This window comes from Salvelinus fontinalis, chromosome 14, assembly GCF_029448725.1.
Source record: "Salvelinus fontinalis isolate EN_2023a chromosome 14, ASM2944872v1, whole genome shotgun sequence".
Classification (NCBI taxonomy): Eukaryota; Metazoa; Chordata; class Actinopteri; order Salmoniformes; family Salmonidae; genus Salvelinus; species Salvelinus fontinalis.
The window spans coordinates 10,345,133-10,353,478 of NC_074678.1; positions in this window are offsets into that span (position 1 = coordinate 10,345,133).

The window sequence follows — 8,346 nt, forward strand, 5'->3', positions numbered from 1 at the left end:
AGAACCATATAGCTCAGTGTTCAGTAGAACCATATAGCTCAGTATTCAGTAGAACCATATAGCTCAGTGTTCAGTAGAACCATATAGCTCAGTGTTCAGTAGAACCATATAGCTCAGTGTTCAGTAGAACCATATAGCTCAGTGTTCAGTAGAACCATATAGCTCAGTATTCAGTAGAACCATATAGCTCAGTGTTCAGTAGAACCATATAGCTCAGTATTCAGTAGAACCATATAGCTCAGTGTTCAGTAGAACCATATAGCTCAGTGTTCAGTAGAACCATATAGCTCAGTGTTCAGTAGAACCATATAGCTCAGTGTTCAGTAGAACCATATAGCTCAGTGTTCAGTAGAACCATATAGCTCAGTGTTCAGTAGAACCATATAGCTCAGTGTTCAGTAGAACCATATAGCTCAGTATTCAGTAGAACCATATAGCTCAGTTTTCAGTAGAACCATATAGCTCAGTGTTCAGTAGAACCATATAGCTCAGTGTTCAGTAGAACCATATAGCTCAGTATTCAGTAGAACCATATAGCTCAGTGTTCAGTAGAACCATATAGCTCAGTATTCAGTAGAACCATATAGCTCAGTGTTCAGTAGAACCATATAGCTCAGTGTTCAGTAGAACCATATAGCTCAGTATTCAGTAGAACCATATAGCTCAGTGTTCAGTAGAACCATATAGCTCAGTGTTCAGTAGAACCATATAGCTCAGTGTTCAGTAGAACCATATAGCTCAGTGTTCAGTAGAACCATATAGCTCAGTGTTCAGTAGAACCATATAGCTCAGTGTTCAGTAGAACCATATAGCTCAGTATTCAGTAGAACCATATAGCTCAGTGTTCAGTAGAACCATATAGCTCAGTATTCAGTAGAACCATATAGCTCAGTGTTCAGTAGAACCATATAGCTCAGTGTTCAGTAGAACCATATAGCTCAGTGTTCAGTAGAACCATATAGCTCAGTATTCAGTAGAACCATATAGCTCAGTGTTCAGTAGAACCATATAGCTCAGTGTTCAGTAGAACCATATAGCTCAGTGTTCAGTAGAACCATATAGCTCAGTGTTCAGTAGAACCATATAGCTCAGTGTTCAGTAGAACCATATAGCTCAGTATTCAGTAGAACCATATAGCTCAGTGTTCAGTAGAACCATATAGCTCAGTATTCAGTAGAACCATATGGCTCAGTGTTCAGTAGAACCATATAGCTCAGTGTTCAGTAGAACCATATAGCACAGTATTCAGTAGAACCATTTTGTGTACATTAACAACATAACAATCAGATACAGTAAACGTGTGTCTTTATTATCCATGGCAGAGCGCCAGGCTGCCCACAGTGACTACTATAGTAGTGTAACAGTATAACTTGACGTCGTCCCCTCACCCCGACACGGGCGCGAACCAGGGAACCTCTGCACACATCAACAACAGTCACCCACGAAGCATCGTTACCCATCGCTCCACAAAAGCCGCGGCTCTTGCAGAGCAAGGGGAACCACTACTTAATGTCTCAGAGCAAGTGACGTAACTGATTGAAATGCTACTAGCGCGTACCCGCTAACTAGCTAGCCATTTCACATCCGTTACACTCACCCCCCTTTCAACCTCCTCCTTTTCCGCAGCAACCAGTGATCCGGGTCAACAGCATCAATGTAACAGTATAACTTTACGTCGTCCCCTCGCCCCGACACAGGCGCGAACCAGGGAACTTCTGCACACATCAACAACAGTCACCCACGAAGCAGCGTTACCCATCGCTCCACAAAGGCCGCGGCTCTTGCAGAGCAAGGGGCAACCCTACTTAATGTCTCAGGAGATCACCAGCTACATCATGAAGAACCACAACCTAGAGATCTCTGGAGGACTGGGACCATCTGTTGGCCAGGTGAGTTAGGGGACTGGGCCCATCTGTTGGCCAGGTGAGTTAGGGGACTGGGACCATCTGTTGGCTAGGTGAGTTAGGGGACTGGGACCGTCTGTTGGTCAGGTCGTTAGAGGGCTGAGGCTGTCTTAGCCAGGACACATCTAGATTGCTGCTCCAGTTAGTTAGACTACCACAAATGTGCCACAATTTTGCAGGGGTACCTTCATGAAGCTCATAAGCATTGCAGGCAAAGCAAATGTCTTGCTGAGCTCACTCAATCATCCCTTTCCAGCACTTTGTATATATTTACTTTTGCTATACCTAGATGTAACTGGCAAAATAAAGGAAACACCAACATAAAGTGTCTCAATAGGGTGTTGGGCCACCACGAGTTGGCAGAATGCATCTTGCCATAGATTCTACAAGTGTCTGGAACAGGGATACATCATTTTTCCACAAGAAATTCCATCATTTGTTTTTTTGTTGATTGTGGTATCAGGCTATTGGTATCATTAAGGACAGTTACCTGTACAGGCCTATTGGTATCATTAAGGACAGTTACCTGTACAGGCCTATTGGTATCATTAAGGACAGTTACCTGTACAGGCCTATTGGTATCATTAAGGACAGTTACCTGTACAGGCCTATTGGTGTCATTAAGGACAGTTACCTGTACAGGCCTATTGGTATCATTAAGGACAGTTACCTGTACAGGCCTATTGGTATCATTAAGGACAGTTACCTGTACAGGCCTATTGGTATCATTAAGGACAGTTACCTGTACAGGCCTATTGGTATCATTAAGGACAGTTACCTGTACAGGCCTATTGGTATCATTAAGGACAGTTACCTGTACAGGCCTATTGGTATCATTAAGGACAGTTACCTGTACAGGCCTATTGGTATCATTAAGGACAGTTACCTGTACAGGCCTATTGGTATCATTAAGGACAGTTACCTGTACAGGCCTATTGGTATCATTAAGGACAGTTACCTGTACAGGCCTATTGGTATCATTAAGGACAGTTACCTGTACAGGCCTATTGGTATCATTAAGGACAGTTACCTGTACAGGCCTATTGGTATCATTAAGGACAGTTACCTGTACAGGCCTATTGGTATCATTAAGGACAGTTACCTGTACAGGCCTATTGGTGTCATTAAGGACAGTTACCTGTACAGGCCTATTGGTATCATTAAGGACAGTTACCTGTACAGGCCTATTGGTATCATTAAGGACAGTTACCTGTACAGGCCTATTGGTATCATTAAGGACAGTTACCTGTACAGGCCTATTGGTATCATTAAGGACAGTTACCTGTACAGGCCTATTGGTATCATTAAGGACAGTTACCTGTACAGGCCTATTGGTATCATTAAGGACAGTTACCTGTACAGGCCTATTGGTATCATTAAGGACAGTTACCTGTACAGGCCTATTGGTATCATTAAGGACAGTTACCTGTACAGGCCTATTGGTATCATTAAGGACAGTTACCTGTACAGGCCTATTGGTATCATTAAGGACAGTTACCTGTACAGGCCTATTGGTATCATTAAGGACAGTTACCTGTACAGGCCTATTGGTATCATTAAGGACAGTTACCTGTACAGGCCTATTGGTATCATTAAGGACAGTTACCTGTACAGGCCTATTGGTATCATTAAGGACAGTTACCTGTACAGGCCTATTGGTATCATTAAGGACAGTTACCTGTACAGGCCTATTGGTATCATTAAGGACAGTTACCTGTACAGGCCTATTGGTATCATTAAGGACAGTTACCTGTACAGGCCTATTGGTATCATTAAGGACAGTTACCTGTACAGGCCTATTGGTATCATTAAGGACAGTTACCTGTACAGGCCTATTGGTATCATTAAGGACAGTTACCTGTACTGGCCTATTGGTATCATTAAGGACAGTTACCTGTACAGGCCTATTGGTATCATTAAGGACAGTTACCTGTACAGGCCTATTGGTATCATTAAGGACAGTTACCTGTACAGGCCTATTGGTATCATTAAGGACAGTTACCTGTACTGGCCTATTGGTATCATTAAGGACAGTTACCTGTACAGGCCTATTGGTATCATTAAGGACAGTTACCTGTACAGGCCTATTGGTATCATTAAGGACAGTTACCTGTACAGGCCTATTGGTATCATTAAGGACAGTTACCTGTACAGGCCTATTGGTATCATTAAGGACAGTTACCTGTACAGGCCTATTGGTATCATTAAGGACAGTTACCTGTACAGGCCTATTGGTATCATTAAGGACAGTTACCTGTACAGGCCTATTGGTATCATTAAGGACAGTTACCTGTACAGGCCTATTGGTATCATTAAGGACAGTTACCTGTACAGGCCTATTGGTATCATTAAGGACAGTTACCTGTACAGGCCTATTGGTATCATTAAGGACAGTTACCTGTACAGGCCTATTGGTGTCATTAAGGACAGTTACCTGTACAGGCCTATTGGTATCATTAAGGACAGTTACCTGTACAGGCCTATTGGTATCATTAAGGACAGTTACCTGTACAGGCCTATTGGTATCATTAAGGACAGTTACCTGTACAGGCCTATTGGTATCATTAAGGACAGTTACCTGTACAGGCCTATTGGTATCATTAAGGACAGTTACCTGTACAGGCCTATTGGTATCATTAAGGACAGTTACCTGTACAGGCCTATTGGTATCATTAAGGACAGTTACCTGTACAGGCCTATTGGTATCATTAAGGACAGTTACCTGTACAGGCCTATTGGTATCATTAAGGACAGTTACCTGTACAGGCCTATTGGTATCATTAAGGACAGTTACCTGTACAGGCCTATTGGTATCATTAAGGACAGTTACCTGTACAGGCCTATTGGTATCATTAAGGACAGTTACCTGTACAGGCCTATTGGTATCATTAAGGACAGTTACCTGTACAGGCCTATTGGTATCATTAAGGACAGTTACCTGTACAGGCCTATTGGTATCATTAAGGACAGTTACCTGTACAGGCCTATTGGTATCATTAAGGACAGTTACCTGTACAGGCCTATTGGTATCATTAAGGACAGTTACCTGTACAGGCCTATTGGTATCATTAAGGACAGTTACCTGTACTGGCCTATTGGTATCATTAAGGACAGTTACCTGTACAGGCCTATTGGTATCATTAAGGACAGTTACCTGTACTGGCCTATTGGTATCATTAAGGACAGTTACCTGTACAGGCCTATTGGTATCATTAAGGACAGTTACCTGTACAGGCCTATTGGTATCATTAAGGACAGTTACCTGTACAGGCCTATTGGTATCATTAAGGACAGTTACCTGTACAGGCCTATTGGTATCATTAAGGACAGTTACCTGTACAGGCCTATTGGTATCATTAAGGACAGTTACCTGTACAGGCCTATTGGTATCATTAAGGACAGTTACCTGTACAGGCCTATTGGTATCATTAAGGACAGTTACCTGTACAGGCCTATTGGTATCATTAAGGACAGTTACCTGTACAGGCCTATTGGTATCATTAAGGACAGTTACCTGTACAGGCCTATTGGTATCATTAAGGACAGTTACCTGTACAGGCCTATTGGTATCATTAAGGACAGTTACCTGTACAGGCCTATTGGTATCATTAAGGACAGGTACCTGTACAGGCCTATTGGTATCATTAAGGACAGTTACCTGTACAGGCCTATTGGTATCATTAAGGACAGTTACCTGTACAGGCCTATTGGTATCATTAAGGACAGTTACCTGTACAGGCCTATTGGTATCATTAAGGACAGTTACCTGTACAGGCCTATTGGTATCATTAAGGACAGTTACCTGTACAGGCCTATTGGTATCATTAAGGACAGTTACCTGTACAGGCCTATTGGTATCATTAAGGACAGTAACCTGTACAGGCCTATTGGTATCATTAAGGACAGTTACCTGTACAGGCCTATTGGTATCATTAAGGACAGTTACCTGTACAGGCCTATTGGTATCATTAAGGACAGTTACCTGTTTAGGCCTATTGGTATCATTAAGGACAGTTACCTGTACAGGCCTATTGGTATCATTAAGGACAGTTACCTGTACAGGCCTATTGGTATCATTAAGGACAGTTACCTGTACAGGCCTATTGGTATCATTAAGGACAGTTACCTGTACAGGCCTATTGGTATCATTAAGGACAGTTACCTGTACAGGCCTATTGGTATCATTAAGGACAGTTACCTGTACAGGCCTATTGGTATCATTAAGGACAGTTACCTGTACAGGCCTATTGGTATCATTAAGGACAGTTACCTGTACAGGCCTATTGGTATCATTAAGGACAGTTACCTGTACAGGCCTATTGGTATCATTAAGGACAGTTACCTGTACAGGCCTATTGGTATCATTAAGGACAGTTACCTGTACAGGCCTATTGGTATCATTAAGGACAGTTACCTGTACAGGCCTATTGGTATCATTAAGTACAGTTACCTGTACAGGCCTATTGGTATCATTAAGGACAGTTACCTGTACAGGCCTATTGGTATCATTAAGGACAGTTACCTGTACAGGCCTATTGGTATCATTAAGGACAGTTACCTGTACAGGCCTATTGGTATCATTAAGTACAGTTACCTGTACAGGCCTATTGGTATCATTAAGGACAGTTACCTGTACAGGCCTATTGGTATCATTAAGGACAGTTACCTGTACAGGCCTATTGGTATCATTAAGGACAGTTACCTGTACAGGCCTATTGGTATCATTAAGGACAGTTACCTGTACAGGCCTATTGGTATCATTAAGGACAGTTACCTGTACAGGCCTATTGGTACAATCATGGCAAGGCAACATTATTCCTCTTAGGAGAGTCCAGACAATCAATAAAATCCTATGTGCAACCGGCTCACTGACCTGTCATGTGACGCTTTCCCCAGGTGCTGCGTGTGGGACTGATGGGGTGTCACAGCAACATAGACAGTGTTGACATGGTGCTGGAGGCCTTGAGAGATGCTCTCACACACTGTCATCAGGGCAAGGTATAGACATGGCTCACACACTGTCATAAGGGCAGGGTATAGACATGGCTCACACACTGTCGTCAGGGCAAGGTATAGACATGGCTCACACACTGCCGTAAGGGCAAGGTATAGACATGGCTCACACACTGTCATAAGGACAAGGTATAGACATGGCTCACACACTGTCATCAGGGCAAGGTATAGACATGGCTCAAACACTGTCATAAGGGCAAGGTATAGACATGGCTCACACACTGTCATCAGGGCAAGGTATAGACATGGCTCACACACTGTCATCAGGGCAAGGTATAGACATGGCTCACACACTGTCATCAGGGCAAGGTATAGACATGGCTCACACACTGTCATCAGGGCAAGGTATAGACATGGCTCACACACTGCCGTCAGGGCAAGGTATAGACATGGCTCACACACTGTCATCAGGGCAAGGTATAGACATGGCTCACACACTGTCATCAGGGCAAGGTATAGACATGGCTCACACACTGTCATCAGGGCAAGGTATAGACATGGCTCACACACTGTCATCAGGGCAAGGTATAGACATGGCTCACACACTGTCATCAGGGCAAGGTATAGACATGGCTCACACACTGTCATCAGGGCAAGGTATAGACATGGCTCACACACTGCCGTCAGGGCAAGGTATAGACATGGCTCACACACTGCCGTAAGGGCAAGGCCAAAGTCTGTATCAACATTGTAAACCATCTCTGACAAGTTCTAACATGCTAAAACATGTACTGACATAAGAGTAAGGTATAACATGGCTGTCTCGAAGTCAGTTTAAGTTGTCTTTAATATCAGAGAAGAAAAATATATATATTATACACGTTGAATCTGACAACTGGGATAACTGGGGACCAGGGTTCAATTCCCATGGGGGGACCAGGATGAATATGTATGAACTTTCCAATTTGTAAGTCGCTCTGGATAAGAGCGTCTGCTAAATGACTTAAATGTAAATAATAAACACAGTATGGCTTATTTGTTACCTCTGACTCAAGTGTAAACTTCTAATAAAATACATATGTGATTGTGGGGTTTTTCTTTCATTTGATAAAATATATGCAATGTTCTTAATACTTTCAAAGGCTATTTGTGTCTCTCTTCTCCCAAAGCTGTGATACGATTCTGTCAACACTAGAGGGTGGGCTCTGCTTTACCCAAAAGTGTTACTAGGGGTTTATTTTGAACGAGTGTTTGGTGCACGTCGAATTGGGTCTTCGTGATTTCACAGCCGGTGCGTTGTAAGAAATCCTGTCGGTAAATGTAGCCCCATCATAGGGTAGGGATATATTTTGGAGTAGACTGTGATTGAAGAAGTGTGATGGGTTTTCTTAGTTGACGTGTTTCATTTTGTATGATGTCGTTTCCACTAAATGTTTATGTTTGTTCAATACCCCGTCCAGCTGGTGGCGGTAATGCACCATTAACATTG